The following is a 10,806-nucleotide window of genomic DNA, read 5'->3' on the forward strand; positions in this document are numbered from 1 at the left end:
GGTGCTCGAAAATGTTGTGAAGGCAAGAATGTATTATGTGGTGCTGGCACTCTCCATAGGGAGTGACTTGGTGGTTGGACAGATGACCGGACATTATTCGGAGGATAATACTGAGGTGGATTATGTGGAGCTTGGGGATAGGTTTGGGGTTGGAGTTGAGGCTGGGTATATTGGTGAGGCGGACCCTTTGGTCCATGTCATGACTCTGAAACAACCATGGCAACATCATCGTGTTCCTTCTGACCCAGCAAGCTTCCTGTGTCGTTCTGAATTGCTTGTGTTGTGGCTTTTAAAGCAGAATAACTCATGATCTTGCTAGACTTCAGCCCATTTTCTACCTTTTCTCCCATTTTTACCACATCATTAAAAGGTCTACCCATAGCCCTGATCAAATACCCAAAGTAAGTTGGTTCTTGAGCTTGAAGAAAGTACTCGACCATCTCTTTTTCTTACATCGGAGGATTGACTCTGGTAGCTTGCTCTCTCCATCTGAGCCCGTATTCCCGAAAGCTTTCATTAGGCTTATTTTCCATCTTGGCGAGGGACATACGATCCGGGATAATTTCTATATTATACTGAAAGTGCCTTGCAAAGGCCTGAACCATATCGTCCCTCGTGTACCACCTGTTAGCATCTTGGCGGGTGTACCACTCCAGAGCTGCCCCACTCAGACTCTGACTGAAATACGCCATCAATAATTTGTCTTTCCCACCGGTGCCTCTCATCTTACTGCAATAACCTCTCAAATGGGACGCGGGATCTCCGTGTCTGTCATACAAATCAAACTTTGGCATCTTAAACCCAACAGGCAGTTGGACGTCAGGAAGCAAGCATAAGTCTTTGTAAGCCACGCACATCTGGCTCCCTATCCCTTGCATGTTTCTTAAAGACTGCTTTAAGATTTTCACCTTCCTGGATATCTCATCTTGCTCCACTATCTTAGCAGCCTTTTCAGTTTCACCGGGAGGCTCAAAATGAGGAATGTGAGAATATGGATCCGAGACTTTGAAAGTTGGTTCTGGAGCACAGTGTTGGGCATCGGGTACTTTGAACACAGTCTCGTTAGAGGATCAAGGAAAATAGCTGGTGGAGGAGCTGCAAGAGCATGAGTGGCCAAAGGAGCGGGATATAAGGTGATTTTAGCGGGTAGAGTGTGAAAAGGTCGTGGGGAGATATCGGCAGCGGTGGGAATCTGGATTTGCAGGGTTTTTAGTGTAGTTAGTGGGGAATGAAGGTGGAGGATACCCCCTGATCCAAGACTGATACATTTCTGCCATTTATTGCTTCACCCTTTTGATCTCCTCTTTCAATTCAGACTCCGACTCCACAAAATCCCTTGACGGGTCAACAACTCTTGTGCCCAAGTTTTTGCTAGCCATGACTAACATGCCCTCTGACCTTGTTTTGTATAGACGAGTTACCTTAAGAACCACAAATCAACCACCTTTCTGCTATAATGAGGAGAACAAAGAGGAACAAAATGAAGTCATCATGTTAGCGTTAGGGCATTTAACAGCTAAAAATATCACATTTCGTGCAATGCACCTAGCCACAATTAACGGTTCAAGAATGACTTCGAGGGTCACAAGGTCACTTGGAATCATCCCAATTTGTCCATTTGAATCTTCTATTTTCTTTTCTTTTCTTTTCTTTTCTCGCACTTCTTAGCTCGCTCATTTTCCTTCCTTTTTTTTCTTTCTGATTATCTCTATTTTCTTCCCTCTCATTTCTGACATCCCATGATTTCATCTCTTTTTTTTCTTTTCTTTTTGTTTGTTTTTTTTTATTTTTTTATTTAATAATAATAAAAAATGATTCGATCGAACCCTACGTAGGTTGTCTACGTACCATGACGCCGCATGAATCAGATCTTTGCGTAGTTCGGAAAGATCGGGAATAAAGAAAACAAACCAACGTTCTCTTTTTCTTTTTCTCTTTTTTCTTCTTTTTTTTCCTTAATGACTATTCTGATGAGAAAAGAGAAATAAAAGAAACAAATCTCTTTTTTGAATTTCTAGACTTAATGTTCTATAACTTATTCTAAACTCAAGCTTAACATGCATGTTTTATTTCTTTTGAATCAAATACTCTATGGAAAATTATTAAGGAAAAAAAACATACAAGAGAAAAATATTTTTTTTTTTTGATTCTTTTCTTTTAGAAGGAAATCTAAAGAATAAACCAAAGAAAAATATTTTGAATTTTCATTTGATATCTCTGAAGAAAGATTTTGAAACGAGAAATAAACAAGATAAAAAATATTTTTGGATTTCAGTTTTTGATTACCTAAGAAAGAAACTTTAAAGATAAACAAAAGATAAAGTATGTTTTTTTCTTCTATGTACAATATCCTAAAGTTCCAATGAAAATAAAAAGAATTTTTTTCATTTCTCATTAATTTCCCAAAGAAGCACCTCAAGAGAAAATCTTTTTCGATTTTTGGAACTAAAATCTTAAAGAAAACTTTTAAAGAGGTACTAAAAGAAAATTCTCTTTTTTAAAATTTTTAGTCTTAATGTACTAAAAGGAAATATAACAACAATTTTTATTTTGTGTTCTAGATATTAATTTCCTAAAGGAAAACCACCTTAAAAGAATTAGTATTCTAAAGAAAACTTCTAACAGAAATGTAAAACGCGAAACCTCCTTTTTTTGGATTTTTGAGTTACAGCACACTTTTTTAAATATAAAGTAGAAACTACAATAACAAAAGACTCGACATTACTGTACAAAACTAGAAAATAAAAGACGACATAAAATGAAGAACAGACTCAAAACATAAAAAATAAAGCAAATCTCCTTAATCAACTCTTGAATGAGCGATTCTGACTGGATGGTCACGGGGTGTCTGTCATGCTCAAACTCCAGTAAGTAGATCCACACCTGTATGAAAAAAAAACTCAAACCAACACTAGGTGAGACAATAACACTCCTTATTGGAAGCATGCAAGACATGATTGAGGCTATTTTTGCAAAATGGCTTATGTGACAAAAGATGGCTAGAAATGCAAAATTTGGCTAAGACCCTGCAAAGCCAAGAACCTAAGATTTACTAGGAAGACCGGACCCTATGTGAGTTGCCTACGTATCATGCCCCGAAAGACGAGAATCAGGTATGTGTAGTTCGGGCAGATTGGATACGGGCAAGAATTATATTAAAAAAAACTAATTTAGAGAAAACATATTTTTTTGTCTTTTATTTTGAAAAATGATGAAACATGTAAAATCTTTTTGTATTTTCATTTTCCTCTTTTTTTTTGGTTTTCGGAAAATGATAAAAAGTGCAAAATCTTTTTTTTTTTTGAATTTTTTTTGGGTCTTTTTCTTAACAAAAATGTGACAGAAAATATAACAGGGCCCTACTTGCTTTAGTTTCATACTTCACCCTCTTTTCTTTCTCATTTGCCCTCAAACCTCATTGGTCCGCCAAATGAGCCCTTTTACCCTTGAAAATTTGCAACATGTAGCACATAAGATGCAACAGGGTAGCCTTTTATTTTTTGGGTACACTTGTCCTAGACAAACCCAACCCCTGTGTTGAGTCCCCAAAGTCAGATGCACGTGATGCAAACAAGCGTTCCTACTAGGGATTTGGTATGAGGCTGTGTTATTCTAGGTTTAAAAACCTGGGTTTATTTGTTCTAGACCTGGCTTACCCGAGCGGACAGCTCGAGCCGAGGGGGGCAGCCTACCAGGAATACAGAAGCTTCACCGGCTTTGCAACTTGTCCGAACCTCATTCTAAAATTGAAATGACTCTAACAGAAGAGAAGTCACACGAAGTGTACACTTCCCAGATGATTTAGAAGACTCAGATAGAAGAGGGTTTCGTAACAATTTATATATAGTTCAACAATATCAAAGCGGTAAAAAGTAACATTTAGCACATTAGGCTCAAGCATGTAAATAAAACCAGATAATAAATAAAGCCAACTATAAAAATTAATCTAAGCTCGAATTTTGAACTCTAAACCAGAGGTTCTGGGTTCTTGTCCCCAGCAGAGTCGCCAAAGCTGTCACACCTCCTTTTTCCTATACCAGAGAGGGTATAAGGGAGTTTTTCCAATTTAAGTGACAATCGAAATAGGATTATTTATTTAAAATTCAGAGTCGCCACTTGGGATGATTTATGGTGTCCCAAGTCACCGGTTTAAAATCCCGAATCGAGGAAAGATTGACTCTAATTATGGTCCGCGAACACAGAAATCCGGGTAAGGAATTTTGTTAACCCGGGAGAAGGTGTTAGGCATTCCCGGGTTATGTGGTTTTAGCACGGTCGCTCAAATGTTATTATTGGCCTATTATATGATTTTAAAACACTTTTAAACCTATGTGCATTTTTAACTTTAAAACTGCTTTTATTTATTTAAAGAATTGATTCAAGGTTATTTAAAACACATCGCAAGCCACGCTACATGAAATGCACCCGTAGTTCCCGACACATTCTATTTAACCTTGTTGGAAATTAAGACCGGGTCATATGAAATGCACCCCCGAGTTTAAGAAATTAATTTTAAATAGCGCGCCTAAAGCAACAACGCACTTTCAAGTTTGCGAGGGCCATGGAAAATTCAATTAATGATAAACCTCGATTTCTAAAGAGTTATCATTAATTATCTGAGGGCCATGGGTTATCGATATTATTAATTCAAATTAACTATCGAAAGTTCACTGCCTACTAAACTTGTTTCTACGCCAATTAAACCAAACAACAAGTTGTCCAATTTAACAAACCTTTCTTAAACATTATAAAATGGTTTAAGCACTCGAGTACTCCAATTACCAATTATCCCAGAAAACTAACTCAATGGCTATATCCAAACAAATAGCACAGAGACAAACTTCATGAATTTCACAATAGAAAAGCCTGTGTCCAGCATGGCAGTAAATCAAACAAAAATGGAAAGAATAAACCTCCAACCAAGTTACTTTACTTTTACATATATATATTTATCAAATAGCCATTCATACTCCTATCACGTCCTTTTATATCCATGCCATACAGTAGCTTTATTGATCCAAAAAAGTAAGGTATAAACATGTACTGATCAAATATAAATTAAGGCCGAGTTAAATCAGAAACCATGGCTCTTGAAGTATTATGTTGGAAATTATTGAGTTTCAAACAAATTTGCCATTTTAGAAAAGGCCAAATAAGCAAAATCTAGGTAATAGACCCAATTCTCTTGTAGCATATACCCACACAAAAATCGACCAAATCAGATCCCATAACCCACTAGCAGTAGACCCAAATCTCTTTTCACTATTCAGCTTAAACAAACAAAAATATCATATTTCACTCTACCAATGAAACTAGACAAGCTTAATGCTAATAAATAATTAATCTCAATAAATAAATAACTGAAACATGACAAAGCTCATAAGAGCTCAACAGATGACGGGAAGATTCAAACAACATTGCTAACAAAAACTTCTATATTTGAAAGATGAGTGCAAAAAAGTAATAGGTAATTAACGAACCTTTAGAAGCCTTTTCAAAAATGAACTTGGGTTTACACTTTCCTTAGTCGCGACCAACTGAGAACTTCCATGAAACCTCAAAATCTCGTCGGAACTCAACTACACCATCGTCATCCTCAACTCAAACCCCTCTTTTTCAAACAACTAAGACCGAAACTAGCTGGGATTTGAATCACCTTGCATTTCGATGCGAGTGCTGGTTTTAGGGAGGATGAACAGTGGATCTCGGAACCGTAAATGCTGGTTTGTATAGCCGATGGTCTGGTTTTGTTGATTTTCAAGTGGGTTTAAGGTGGGAGAAGAGGATTTGGGAGGGGAACGTGCTGATGTTGTAGTGAAGAGGAAAGAATTGTTGGGATTTTCCTCTTTTTCTTAGATCCCCAATTTTCTTGCTCGCCTCCTCCTAACTCTGCCCGTTTCTTCTTTTTGTTCATAAGATCAAGACCCTTTTTTTTGTGTTCGCCCCCATTTGCTGATTAGGCGTTACCCCTATTATATAGGTTTAGATCTAAATGTGTATTTTTGTGCTAATTGCTCTTAGGTCCTTAGGGTCTTTTTATTTATTTTTTGCTCCAAAGAAGAGTCTAGAAGGGTCCCTAGGGTTAGATTAATGGGTATTGGACTTAATGCGCTTGGGAATTATGGGTTAGGTCCAAAATTAGACCTAAAAATGGGTTGCTCGAGCCCAAGTTTTATCCTTTCCCTGCAAACGAGATTAAAATACGACCCCATTTATTAATTAGTCCTACTTAAATAAAATAACTATTAAAATAAGACTGACTGTTGAAATAAAATTATTTTTTGGTATTTTTTTTAAGATTAAAAATGACTACAAAACATTAATGATACAATTTTTTTTGTAATTTTCATTTTTCTTGCAATAAAATAAAGTAAAAGAGTTAAAACTAGTTGAAATAGCTATATTAGGCCTAAATTAAATATTTAGGTGCTAAAATATGAAAAATCATAGGGAGGGTCAAAAAACACATGTCTACAGGAATGTGATCAGAATGAGTTTTGGAGGTTCAGAGTAGATTTAGGCTTGAATTGGCGAAATCGAATTTTTGGCGATTTTTGGTAGATAGGTGAGATTTTGATGTATGGGTCGGAATGGAATTCTGAGAGTTTCAGTAGTTCCGTAGTGTCATTTGGGACGTGTGTGCAAAATTTCAGGTCATTCGAACGTGGTTTAGTGGGGTTTTGATCAAAAGCGAAATTTAGAAGTTTTTGGAAACTTAGGCTTGAATCTGGTGTGTTTTGGTTGATTTGATGTTGTTTGAGGTGTTTTGAAGATTGGTACAAGTTTGAATAAGGTTTTAGAATATGTTGGTGCTTTTGGTTGAGGTCCCGTGGACCTCGGGTGATTTCGGATGGTTGACAGGGAGTTTGAGGAATTGTTGCAGCTGCAAATTGGTTTTGTTGCTTCTGGTATTTCCGCACCTGCGGGAAAAAGGTCACAGAAGTGAAAAGGGGCTTGAAGAGCAGGGACCGCAAAAACAGTTAGGAGGACCGCAGATGCGGACAATGGGGAGTTAAGTGATTTCCGCAGAAGCGGATGAAGAACCACAAATGTGGTACCGCAGTAGCGGTAAATAGGGCCGCAGATGCGAAAATGCCTGGACAGAAGGTATAAATGGTGTCCTTCGCAATTTTTAGCTATTTTCACTATTTCTAATTCGGCTTGGGAGCTTTTTGGATGATTTTGAAAAGGGATTTCAAGGGAACTTCATTGAGGTAAGGAATTTGGACCAAAAACTCATTTCTATGCTATTATTTTACGGATTAGAGCTATAATTAATGGAATTTAAAGTTAAAATTGGGGAAACTAGGTCTTGGAAACTTAGACCTTTGCTTGAGGATTTGAAGGACCTATTGTGGTCGGATTTTGGTACTTTTGATATGTATGAACTCGTAGGAAGATAAGGAATCTATTAATGTAAAAATTATTGAATTCCAAGATGTGGGCTCGGGGATCGGGTTTGGCCAATTTCGGGATTTTTGGTATAATTTGATTATTTTCGTTTGGGCTTCGTTCCCTTAGCATATTTTGACGTCGTGATTCTGATTTTGGATAGATTCGACGCGAGTTGAGGCCGATTCGAGGGTCAAAGGTGTCACAAAGTAGTATTTTCACCGGTTTGAGGTAAGTAACCATAGAAAATCTGGAACTGAGGGTACAAACCCCGGTATTTGACTTGTTTTGATAAATGAGGTGACGCACTTGGTCTGTCCCGTAGCGACTACTAAACCACATATTTGATTTGGAATCTTATATTTTTTCGTACTTTAGTCATTTATACTGTATTATGGGTTGTATGTCATGTTTGGGGCCTTGTGCCGACCTGTTGAGACACTTAGGGGCATTTTACTGTTTTTCCTCACTTTTCTTATTGAAAGCATATCCTCAGTCATGTTTTACCTATTTAAATGTTTAAAACTGGTTTTATCACTCCACTTCTAAATGTGAGGACTGTTCGGACTGAGTTCCCTAATTTCTACTGTTGTGGCCGAGAGGATGTGAGGTTAATGACTGAAAGAGGTTGAGAACCTAATGGTAAGGATATTTATATATGTGTGAGCTATGGATCGGGCTGCACGCCGCAGCGATACTTATATGGATTGGGTTGCACGCTGCAGCGATATATATATTGGATCGGGATGCACGCCGCAGCGATATATGTATTGGATCGGGCTGCGCGCCGCAGCGATATGACGCTTGGGCTGTAGGAGCCCCTTCGGAGTCTGTACACCCCCAGTGAGCGTAGTCGACTATAAATTACGGATCGGGCTTCACGCTGCAGCGATTATTATGATTTCTGTTATTATGAGATATTAATGAGCCTGAGTGCTGAGAGTGAGTACTGAGTGACGAGTGTGAGTCACAAGTGACCGAAAGGCTGTCGAGAGGCCACATTCTGAGTGATACCTTGCCTGAGGGGCCCAGTTATGATATTTTCACTTATTTCACTCTTTTTTTTAAAACAAGCTTCTGTTGGAAAAATTGCTAAGTATATGATTTCAAGTGTTTAAATTGAAGTTGATAATTTTACGATGAAACTGGTTTTAAACTGTGAAATGGATTTGTTATCCTGTTGTTTATTCAGTTATATGATTTTTAACTGCTCGTCACTGCTTTCAGACCTTATTTACTCTAGTTACTTACTGAGTTGGCGTACTCACGTTACTTCCTACACCTTATGTGCAGATCCAGGTGCCCAAGTGGCAGAGTGAGGGTCCTCAGCTGATCCAGAGGTTGCCGGAGATTTCAAGGTAGTTGCATGGCATCCGCAGCGCTGTTTTCTCCTTCTTATCTTGTTCTTTTCCGCATTTTTCTAGACTTTTGTTTTAACAGACAGTCAGTTATGTAGTAGAAGCTCTAGACTCGTGACACCAGATATTTGGAGCTGTGTAGTTTTCATGTTTATTTGACTTCCGCATATGTAATTGTGTTTTAAACGCTTATTATGAAAATTTGGTATTTAAACATGTGTTAGAAAATGGTTTTATAAAAGGAATTTGTTATAGTTAATGGTTTGAGTTGGCTTGCCTAGTAATGTGATAGGCGTCATCACGACCGGGTATTTGAGGTCGTGACACTATTTTAGTTAAATACAAATATAATATAATACGTATATATATATATATATATATATAAAGTTCTAAAATTCAAATTTAAATTAAAAATAAAATTTATCTTTTTTTATCATATTATCATATGCAATCATGTTAGGAACTTTTGTTATTTTTTCTAATTATTTAAATACTATTTCGCCTCTAGCAACAAAAAAAACCTACTCCATATAACTATAAAACTCTTTCACATTTAAAATCCTATAAGTATAGTTCTTTGAAACACTGTAGCTAGATTTGAATAAAACAAAATTCTTTTAAAATAAATGTAATATATAGGGTACTATGTTTATCTAAATAACAAAAAAGAGTTTACAAAATCAAATAAAAGTTTACTTTCATATATAATAAAGTAAACATACATGCTGGAGAAAGAAACATGACAAAATCAGTCGATATTAAAAAAAAAAGTTGTTTCTTTTTTCTTCTTGAAGAATATTTGTTTGAAGAGTCAATTTTCATAAATGGACATCAAACAAATAACAAAACTTTGGTTATACAATTGATATTATTAATTTCAATTTAGCACATTCAAGGAATTGAAGGGTATAAGTTGAAATCCCTTCATTTAGCTGTAGTCAGGCCAATATTGCAAGGGTATGATATTTTTTTCGTTGAAGAATATTAGTTTTGAATCATTAGATTATGTAAAAGTATTTTTGAAACTAAACAAAAGAGAAATTGTTTTCTAATTGGTAGTTTCTATAGCGACTTTTAAGTGTAACAAAGAGTATATATAAAGAAAAAAATGGTATGACTTGAAATATTTTTTTTAAAATGTAAATTTATTTCGAAAAAACTCTTTAATTTTTTTAATTCAAAGATAATAAAAAGATAAGATATTTTTGAACATTAGTAGAGAGTTTTAAAATTATTATAATAGAAGTTATATCATGGATAAACTCAAAAAACCAAAAATCTTATGGAATATTTAATTATGGCCGGCCATATTTATTATTTACTTTTTATAGCTAATATAAATAGATGATATATCGATAACACACGATTATACACATATTATATATGGATTATATATAAATTACACATTATTCAATATTTTAATTTAAATGGTCCAGCGAGCACCTATTTAGGCTGATTAGATAAAGTCAAAGGAAAAATATGAAATAATTTCAATCAAAAGACTAAAAATATAATTAAAGTTCATATGTAGACAATTTTTATTAAAACTCATCCTTTTAAAGTGAAATAAATTAATTTCCTGTAACAAAAGAAATAATGACATAAAAAATAAGATAAAAGAAAATAAATATTGAAAAAATGTTAGAAAAATCTAAAAACGAGAAATAAAAGGTGACAACAAATTTCTTCTTATGTTTCATTTTTGTTGAGTATAAAAAATTTGAAAGTTAATTTCATCGATTTCAAATATTTTTTTTCAACTCAAATACATAGATTATAAGATAAGGATATCTTAGAATTTTTTTAAATTTACATTATATGTCGTTTTTAAAAAATCACTATTACTAACAAACTGATATGATATTCAAATTTGAATTGGAATGCAATTTGAGTTGTTTGCATTGAGGTTAAGTCAAGTATGGTATCGAAAAATAAGCTACTTGACAATTTTAAGACAATATATGTAATATTTATAATAATAATCAACTAATTTAACATTTAATGATTCAAAGAACAAAATTTTTGTATATATTGGGTATTAAAAATTCAAATTCTG

This window comes from Nicotiana sylvestris, chromosome 3 (genome assembly GCF_000393655.2).
Source record: "Nicotiana sylvestris chromosome 3, ASM39365v2, whole genome shotgun sequence".
Taxonomy (NCBI): domain Eukaryota; kingdom Viridiplantae; phylum Streptophyta; class Magnoliopsida; order Solanales; family Solanaceae; genus Nicotiana; species Nicotiana sylvestris.